The sequence below is a fragment of the Plectropomus leopardus genome, chromosome 22, assembly GCF_008729295.1.
Source record: "Plectropomus leopardus isolate mb chromosome 22, YSFRI_Pleo_2.0, whole genome shotgun sequence".
NCBI lineage: Eukaryota > Metazoa > Chordata > Actinopteri > Perciformes > Serranidae > Plectropomus > Plectropomus leopardus.
This window is the reverse complement of record NC_056484.1, coordinates 690,242-699,393: the sequence shown is the minus strand read 5'-3', so window position 1 is coordinate 699,393 and position 9,152 is coordinate 690,242.

Here is a 9,152-nt window from a genome sequence, read left to right as displayed (position 1 = left end):
CGTTGATGACACAGAGCTGAGAACAGGAAATGAGTCAGCTATTTGAGAGCGAAAAAGATAACCGCAACATTTCAAAGTGTCAAATTAAATTCACCTGCCAGGAGCGGGACAAGTTTTTCATTTAGATTTCTGTCAGGTGAGGAAGAGGAAGAAGAGGCCGGTTTATGACCACAAATCCACACACTGGGTGCGCACGCTGAACGTGTACACACGTGCACATAAATAGAGCGAGATAATTGCAGCGCCCTGCGTTAAACATCTGGGCGTCTTGGCTGCGTGGAATAAATATAATTCAAGAGAACAACTGGTGGAGGAGCGAGGATGTGTGAGCATCAGCGAGACACAAAGAGAGAACAAGATAACCAGAAAAAGAAGAGGGACGTTTCTGAGATACAGAAATAACTTTTTATTACAGGCAACTCTCACACGTGTCAAATCCTTCACCCAAAATCAACAAAACCACAATATAAAAACACTTGATTACCATTTTATATACATATTAAGTCTGTTAATTGCATAATTGTCCACTGTTAACTTGTGATTAATTGCAAATTAATCTCACATTTTTTAATCTGTTCTGAATGTACCTTAAAGGGTTAACTTTTAGTACTCTTATCAATACGTGACTGGACAAATACGCTCTCTTCATGCAAATTTGGCTGGATTTTCCCGAAATAATTCTGAATATCTTTATTGATACAAACATGTACGCACATGAATTACTGCTTCCTGACATCCTTTTCTTTCACTTAAGTACATTTTTGAATGAATGATTATTAATTGTAAGCAGTATTTTGCCTTTTTGGTGTAAATGTTACCGTATGGGAAAAGAAGATTGAAATGAGGGTGATGACAAAATCTGGGATCAATGTTGGTTTTGATAAAAAAAAAAAACCCACCCAGAATCGTTCAGTCAATCTCATCCGCCTCTGATATGATGGACGTGAAGCAGTTTGATTGATTACAGACTGTTTGTATCATAAAGATCAATATTACACCAGGAGGCAAAAGAAAACTCAAGCTGCAGTCAGTTCCTGTTAAAAATGTCAGTGCAGTTTCACCCAGCAGACACCGTCACAGTGTCAGGACTGACGTGACATTTTAGATTAGATTTCGCATTTCTGCATTTGAATTAGCCAATAATCTCGCCGCCTTTTGAAAGCGCCGATAAAAACACAATCAGTGTTGCTTTTTTCTGTAGGTCTTAGAGAAAGTTCACTGCAGATTAAGTTGCTTCCTCAGTTAAGTTGCAGGTGTGATAAGTCTTTATACGCAGTAGAGCCCAACCGATACGAGACCGATATCGTTTTTATAGTGGAAAAATTAACCGATTACCGATATGGTGACCGATATAGTGAATTTTTGAGCTGGAATGAAATTAGATCCTTTCTATGTGGACTGATTTGCACCGATATGCAAAAGCACTCAGAGGTCTTGGGCTCTAATATGCAGACCGTAGCCGTTGGATTTGGAAATGTTACATTCGTACATTGTTTTGTTGTCGCTGAAACTTTTTTCTGTATAATTCACAAACACTGTGGTTAATGTGCGGTTAGGTTTGGGCACAAAAACCAGGTGATTATGATCAGAAAAAATATCACGCTCCCACTTAAACACACGATTTTAGGAAAGTTTTAAAGTTTTTTTCTTGATCGTCAAGTTTAGCTTTCAGAAGTTTGTTTCGGCCACACAACTCGCTGCAGCTTTTCTCCGGCTCCGTGATGCACCTGTCGTGTTCCTCCTGTGTCTCCTCCAAGTTAACCATTTGGGATGAGTCGGTGGCAGTTTTGACCCCAGCGAGGGCGGTCTCTGTAAGTCATCAAAACTCGCGTTCAATGACTTCTCCGTTCGTCTAATAGACTCCAGGAGGGAGAATATTATCCGAAAATAAGAAGAAACAAAGTGAAGAACAAAAAACAAACATGACCTGAAAAAAGTATAATAGTATGATAATTTATTTTTATTTTATTATTTCATGTTTTTTTTCCTTTAACATAATTTTAAATATATTATTATTATTATTATTATTATTATTATTATAAATGTATTATTATATTAATGCATTATTTTATATATATGTTTTTAAGTTTCTGGACATTTTTCCTTCTTTCTTTTTTTGTGGATAATTTTCCAGTAAAACTTATTTCTAAGTAATTTTTGTATCACTTTTTAGTAAATTTCTTTCAGTTTTTCAGGACTTTTTCTGATTGCTTTTTTCATGTTTATGAAATTCAAACCAACTTCAAAGTTTTTAATGTTTGTAAAAGGAGTCAAAAAAGCATCCAGGTTTCAGAGGGTTAAACTGACACTGAAATTGAAAAAAACTCCAGAGTCTTTTTCAGTGTTTTCTGTGTCAGATCATTGAATGTGGATTTTCCACGTCGGCAGGCTGCTCGGCCAGCTCCTAATTATACATTTCTTCTTCTTCTTCTTTTTTAAATTCCCTCCCCTGCCGCCCACCCGCAGCACTCCTCTCTTCCCTCACCCGTCCTGTTGTGTCCCAGTCCTCCGTTTCAAAGCAGCAATTTATTTCCAGTTTTATCATTTCATCAATTCCCCCAATGATAACATCAATGAATGCATTACCTTTTGAAAGAGAGATGAAGGGAGCAGAGAGAGATGGATTTAAAGCCTCCCTGCTCTCTCTCTGTATCAGATGTACGCCTCGCTCGGCAGAGCCAGGCGTATGGAAATGGAGCCGCAGCAGATGGGCGGGAGTCCCACGGGCGGTCCAGATGACTAATGAATAATGAACAATAGAGAGGAAAAGTGCTCTGTCGTATAAACAGAGGTGCGATGTTTGAGATAGGCCGGGCTCAGCCGCAGCTAAACATTAATCAATAGTGAATCGTGCCTCTCCGTCTGAGTCGCACGAGCGCCGCATCAATTTGCCTCCACTCAGACGTCTATTAGCTTATCAAAAGCTCGGGGAGCGCATAATTTATGAGACACGGCTTGCTGGATTCAGATTGCGATCTGTTGATGCCGGAGATACACGCGTCCCTCGCTGCAGTTCATTAGAAAAAGAGACAGATGAGTCCCAGAGGGCACCAGTGAGGACAAGTTTGTCTTCTCTGCACGAGGGGAAATTAGCTGCTACTCGTGATGCACTTTGGATTTTTGGGATCATTTATTTCTTTTAGAAAAGGTGTTTTTTCATATTCCTCACTGTGGATGCAGGCCAAACGGAGAGGATCACATGGAGAGATTTCCATTGCAGCTGCTGAATAATGCAGCTCGCTCACAGTCGGCTGTGAAACAGCAGTAAATGTGAGGTTTTTACGGTCCGTCCCTCTGCAGAAACCCAGAGGGATTTCTGTCCGCGCTGCCATGTTTTAACGCTAATTTCCAGCACTTGTTCGTGTGTAGAGATACTGGTTTGTATTGCTTGTTGTGGAGAAAAGCGAGGAGAGACTTTAACAGGAAACTGTAAGAAAAACATCAACTGACTTTCACCTTCTACAAGAAAGTTTCAACAGAGCGCAAAATACCAAACACCCAACCAAAATCAACGTGATGTCAAACCTTACAGCCAATAAAAAAACACTTCTCACACTGTGAAAAGTTTCTGTCCTTTTAGTCTCCATAAGGTGTCAGAGGACGATCCCCCGCACCCCCGACAGAGGACACAGATAAAGACACTCTAAAAGCCTTGAACTGTCCTAAAATCTGAGAATCTGTGAAATGTCATAAAACCCTACAAATGTCTTAAAATCCTCGAAATGGCCTGAAATCCTAAAATTATCCTAAAATCCTAGAAACTTCCTGAAATCTGAAAAACATCCTTAAAACCTAGAAATGTCCTAAAGGCCTAGAAATGTCAAAAAATCTAAAAAACCTAATATCCTAGAAACATCCTAACATCAGAGAATTGTCCTAAAATCCAAGAAATGTCCTAAAATGTGAGAGATTTTCTAAAATCTTAGAAATGTTCATAAGTCCCAGAAAAATCCTAAAATTTGAAAAAATGTCCTAAAATAAAAGAAAAGTCCTAAAATCCTAAAAACTTGTGTGGGGCTGCTGGGATTGGCCATTTTACAAAAGTGTCCCCGAGCGTCTTTTTCTCCGTCATTTAAACTCGCGTTGTCTCTTCGCCTGCTCGCGCTTTCAACCTTCAGCTGACTGCAACAAGTTCACACGTTTACTGCGTTCGTGCTCATCGAGTCGCAGCCAAAGAAACAAACAGGCTGAGATCAAACTGACTTCAACAAAACGAAACATCAGAACAGCTCATCAGAGAACGACACGTGAGCGTCTGCGAGCGCCCAAAAACTGACGAAACCGCCGTGAGTTTGGAGACAGAGGCTTTCTGCTGGAGGACAGTCAGTGGTGAGCTGACAGAGCGAGCCTCGTCTTCATCACGTCTGATTGTTCTCTCTCTCTGTGTGTGTGTGTGTGTGTGTGTGTGTGTGTGTGTTTCCGTGACCTAGATTTCAAGCCTGCAGTGCAATGCAAGTGATGGTTTGTGTGCGAGTGTGTGTGTGTGTGTGTGTGTGTGTGTGTGTGTGTGGAAGGAGACACAGAGCTCAGTCTTTGGTTAACCATACACCTCGCCTTCCCCCACATCCACTCATACCTGAACACACACACACACACACACACACACAGATATTACCTTCCTCCAGCTGTGTCCTGTCTCATATATTCAAATTTTTCATTGTAAAGTGTTTTTTTTTAATGCTAGTTTGACTGAATTATTTTTGACTGTTTTTATTATTGCTGTTTGCATGATTTAAAAACCTTTTTTCTCTGTCGTCAATGGGCGGGATTTCCTTTAAATCTCAAATTGTGCAAGTTGAAATTGCGTAATATAAAAATACGCCTAATGGAAACACGACAGTTTCGAAAAATATTTGTATGCATCGTAATGGAAACACTTTTTCTTGGCCTCAGGTGAGGGGCAATCAAATTTAAATGGCTGTATTTTGTATTTATTTTACAACAATTTTTTTTGCTGTTTTTATTAAAAAAAACATTTTGACAATTTTTTTTTTACTTAAAGAAATGGGTGATGGAAATGGATGGAAATTTAGCGCCGTAGTTCGTCGTTTAGTGTGTTGACACTTGAGGCTGTTTATTTTTTTGAATGAGCTCAGACCAGTTTCGAGCAGGTAGAACAGGTTTAAATTACTTATAAAAGGCTCCGGCAGGTTTGAACAGGAAGAAAATAAACTCACACAAACTCTGGCAGTATTAAAAAAAGAACGAAAAAACGTTATGTGAGACCAATGCCAAGCTTTGACCTCCATCGTGGAGCTGAATTTTGCTGGTGATTTCAGGTCGTCGGCCGTATTTATGTCAGAATGAGAGCGAATCACGTCAAGGCCTCAAACTAAAGGATGAAAAATGTCTTTTGTTGGAATCATTGTCATTTTTTAAGAGTATTTGCAGTCATTTTTAACACATGCTGAGGTTCGTTGGACCATAGAGACAGATGGTAATGATGTGTGAAGTATTGTTGCCATGGTTACCCACTGTTGAATATACACGCTAACTGATTTAGAACGAAGGTGAGACAGCTTGTGGCGTCCGGATGTACCTGTGTGACTCTCTGTGGCGACACTTTGATGGAGGTTTTTTCTGGTGGATTTAAGGTTGAGTTGAAGCAGATATGTGGTGAATATGAAATTCGAGACTCTGGCACATTTACATTTGAATGTTCATAAACCAGCATCAAAAAAGAGCTTGTTGATCGAGAAAAGTGCCAGTGGAGGATCCCCCACACCCCCGACAGAGGTCCTAGCTGAGACCATAATACCCTAAAATCCTAAAAATTTCCTTAAATCCTAGATACATTCTAAAATCCTAGACGTGGTCTGAAAGTCTAGATATGCCCTAAATTCCTAAAAATGTCCCAAAATCCCAGAAACATCCTAAAATCAAAAAAATGTCCTAAAATCCTACACGGCTTAAAATCCTAGAAGTGTGCTAAAATCCTAGACATGGTTTAAAAGTCTTGAAATGGCCCAAATTCCTTAAAACGTCCTAAAATCCTAGAAATGTCCTAAAATTCTAGAAGCATCCGAAAATCCCTGGCACATCCTAAAAACCTAGACGCGGTTTAAAATCCTGAAAACGTCCCAAAATCATAGATACGTCCTAAAATTCTAATGTAATTCTTAATGTACCAATATCCTTAAAAAAACAAACGTGGCTTTTTTTTCTTATCAAACTAAATATATTTTTGGGCACTGATGAGTTTGTTTTATTTTTCAGGAGATTTTTAAATTTTATTTTATTAAAACATCAAACAAATAATGCAGTTTTATGAATTAATGTATATTAGTTTGTTTTGGTTGGTTCTTTTATTTTAAAGAACATGAAGCTCTCGTTCAGCGTCCGCAGACTGATGTATCACATTTTCTGTATGATTTCTCCGTTCCAACCACCAGACCTCAGCTCCCTCGCTCCCTCGCCCTCCCTCCTCCTCACTGCTCCTCCGCCGCCTCCTCCTCTCCTTTCTGAACCTCCTCCTCCCACCTTTTCTCCCTCAGACTCTCAGCAGAGTCCTTGAAGCTTTTCAGTGAGACGCTTCAGGATAATAACCCGCTGGCCGCTGCGCTCCGCTGAGCTGAAGCAGAAAAAGAGCTGAATTCACTTTCACTATCAGATTGTTTTATCGATTAGTGAAAAAAACACGTAGTAAAATAACTATTTCAATAGACTGTTACTCCGAGTAAACTCGGAGTGGAATGAGCTGTGGGAGTTTCAGTGTTTGAAGTTCAGTCTGTGATTTCCTACATTACCCAGAGGCCCTGTGACAGCCCACAGAGAGGGGGCTGGTTCCATTCAGCTGTGGGTTCAGTCTGAGGAGGTGGGGGACATTTTCCAGTAAAGACAAAACATCAGAGACATCACGTCCCCTCGCTGCTTAACGTGTCATTACCACAGAGACGTGCTGTGAACCAAACAACCTGAAAATTTGGCTCAAAGATTTAGTGGTTTGTGACGGGATTAAAAAAGATATTGTTATTTTAGTTTTAAGGAACGGTTACCGCGACGATACTCAGCTTGCTTTGTTCGGGGGCCACTTTTAGAAAGACAAAAGTCCATCAGTCAGCCCCCAAGTTTTAATGATTTTTAGAACATTTTTGGATTTTAGGACGTTTCTAGGGTTTAAGGATATTTCCAGGATTTTCGGACATAATTTATTGTATTTTTAGATGTTTGTAAGATTTTAGGACGTTTCTAGAATTTTGGCTTATTTTTAGAGGGGATTTTAGGATATTTCTAGAAATTTATAGGAATTTTGAACATTTCTTAGATTTTATGACTATTTTAGGATGTTTCTAGGACTTTTTGGCATCTGGAGAATTTTAGGACATTAGGTTCTTATTTAGGACCTCTGTCGGGGGTGTGGAAGATCCTCGACTGGCTCTTTTTTTGATCAACAAGCTCTATTTTGACACTGTTTTATGCACTCTGACACCGTATGGAGACTAAAAGTACAAAAACTTTTCACAGTCAATCACTTTATTTTTATTGTACATTAGAAGATGGTTGGGGGGCCACCTGGCACCCTATTGGGGCCAGAGTTTTTTAAGTTGAGCATCGGTGGAGGAGATGCATGCTTTTTTTCTGCGCTGTGATACGGTTGCTGGTTTTGCCTTTAGGCTTTTAAAGTGTCCCTTTAAAGTTGTGTCCAAATGTTGGACTTAATGTTTGTGAGGTTTAGTGTCAGTAATCTTACTTGTGTGAAAATATCAGAAATATTTGGACAAAGTTTGACCCAAAACATCTGCTGAATGTTTGACTGATGGACACGCTCTGATCAGAGTCTGAAAACTCGACTGACGGTACATCTGATCTGCTGTCGGGGTCGTTTCTGTCGCCGCCTTTGAAAATCTGAAACCTCAGCGGCTGAATCTGAGACACAAAGTCCCCGTCGTGTCTCGTTCAGGGCCTCCCTTTAAATCAGACGCCTGTGTGCTCCTCTGCTGTCGTGACTTCGTCTGAATTCACACACAACAGAGCCGAAAATCATGCAAAGCGGCCGTTTGATTGGAGGTTGCCAGGCAACAGTGTAAGGTAGCAGCTCTGCAGAGTGACTCAATACAAAGTGTCAGAGTTATGAGAGAAAAAGCTTTTAAATTAATTCAGCTGCAGCCGTACAGACACAACACTGAATACACTGACTGTGATTCACCGCCTTTATGAATCTGCATTGGCTGATGACAAATGCTGCAAATGAATCAGCGTATCAGGACGCGTCCTGCATGCTCGACTAACGCCGCCTCACCTCCAATTATGTCCCTACATGAAACAGCCATCACCACACACACAGCGGCTGATTTATGTCATTTTTCCAATAAAACGCCTTCCTAATGGCGCCGTCGTGAGAATCAGAGTTTTCCATTTGACTTTGTTTGATAAACTGTCACACCGGTCGAATTCACCGCCGTAATGTCATTCTCTGTCATCACTGTTAGCCGAGATTGCTCCTAAAAATATAACATGATGTTTAAATCAGCTCTTATGAATGTCGTTGCCATAAATGAAAACTGGTGTTGGGACTGGTTGTTTATGTTGGTTTTTGTGAACAATTTTCCACAACGACACACACAATAGCATCAAGGTATGAAATTTAATTTATGTTTTCATACTTGAAAGTCCTGAATTTTCTCTGCTGGTTAACTCTCCTGTTTCTGGCCTTCTCTCTCTCAGGCTCGGCTAACGGCAGATTTTCGTCAACCACCGCTGTTTCTCAGGGCCGTAACTCAACAAGGGACGCACCGCGGAGCTGCCGCAGGCCGTCGGGTCGTGAAGCGCACGCTGGTCCTAAAAGAGGTGAGCTGATGTGAGGAGCAGCGGGGGGAGGCGCAGAGGAGCAGGTTTTGTTTTGTTTTTTTCATCTAAAAACATGGTGGCATCATAACAGAAACCTGGCATTTAAAGGGTTAATATTCTGAAAATTATATGGTTAGGACTGATGCTGGTTAAAAAAATTAACTCACTAAAAGTAGAAAATCATATTATGTAAAATATTTTTCAAAGCTTGATTTTGAAAAGCGCATTTTGTGTGCAGAGCGATACGAGTGTGTGTGATATTAAAGCGGGCACTAAAGGGTTAAGTCAAAAGGAATATTTTTTTTAAAAAAAAGAAACAACATATATAGACGGAAAAGCAGTAAGTCGACTTTGTGTGGAGATTA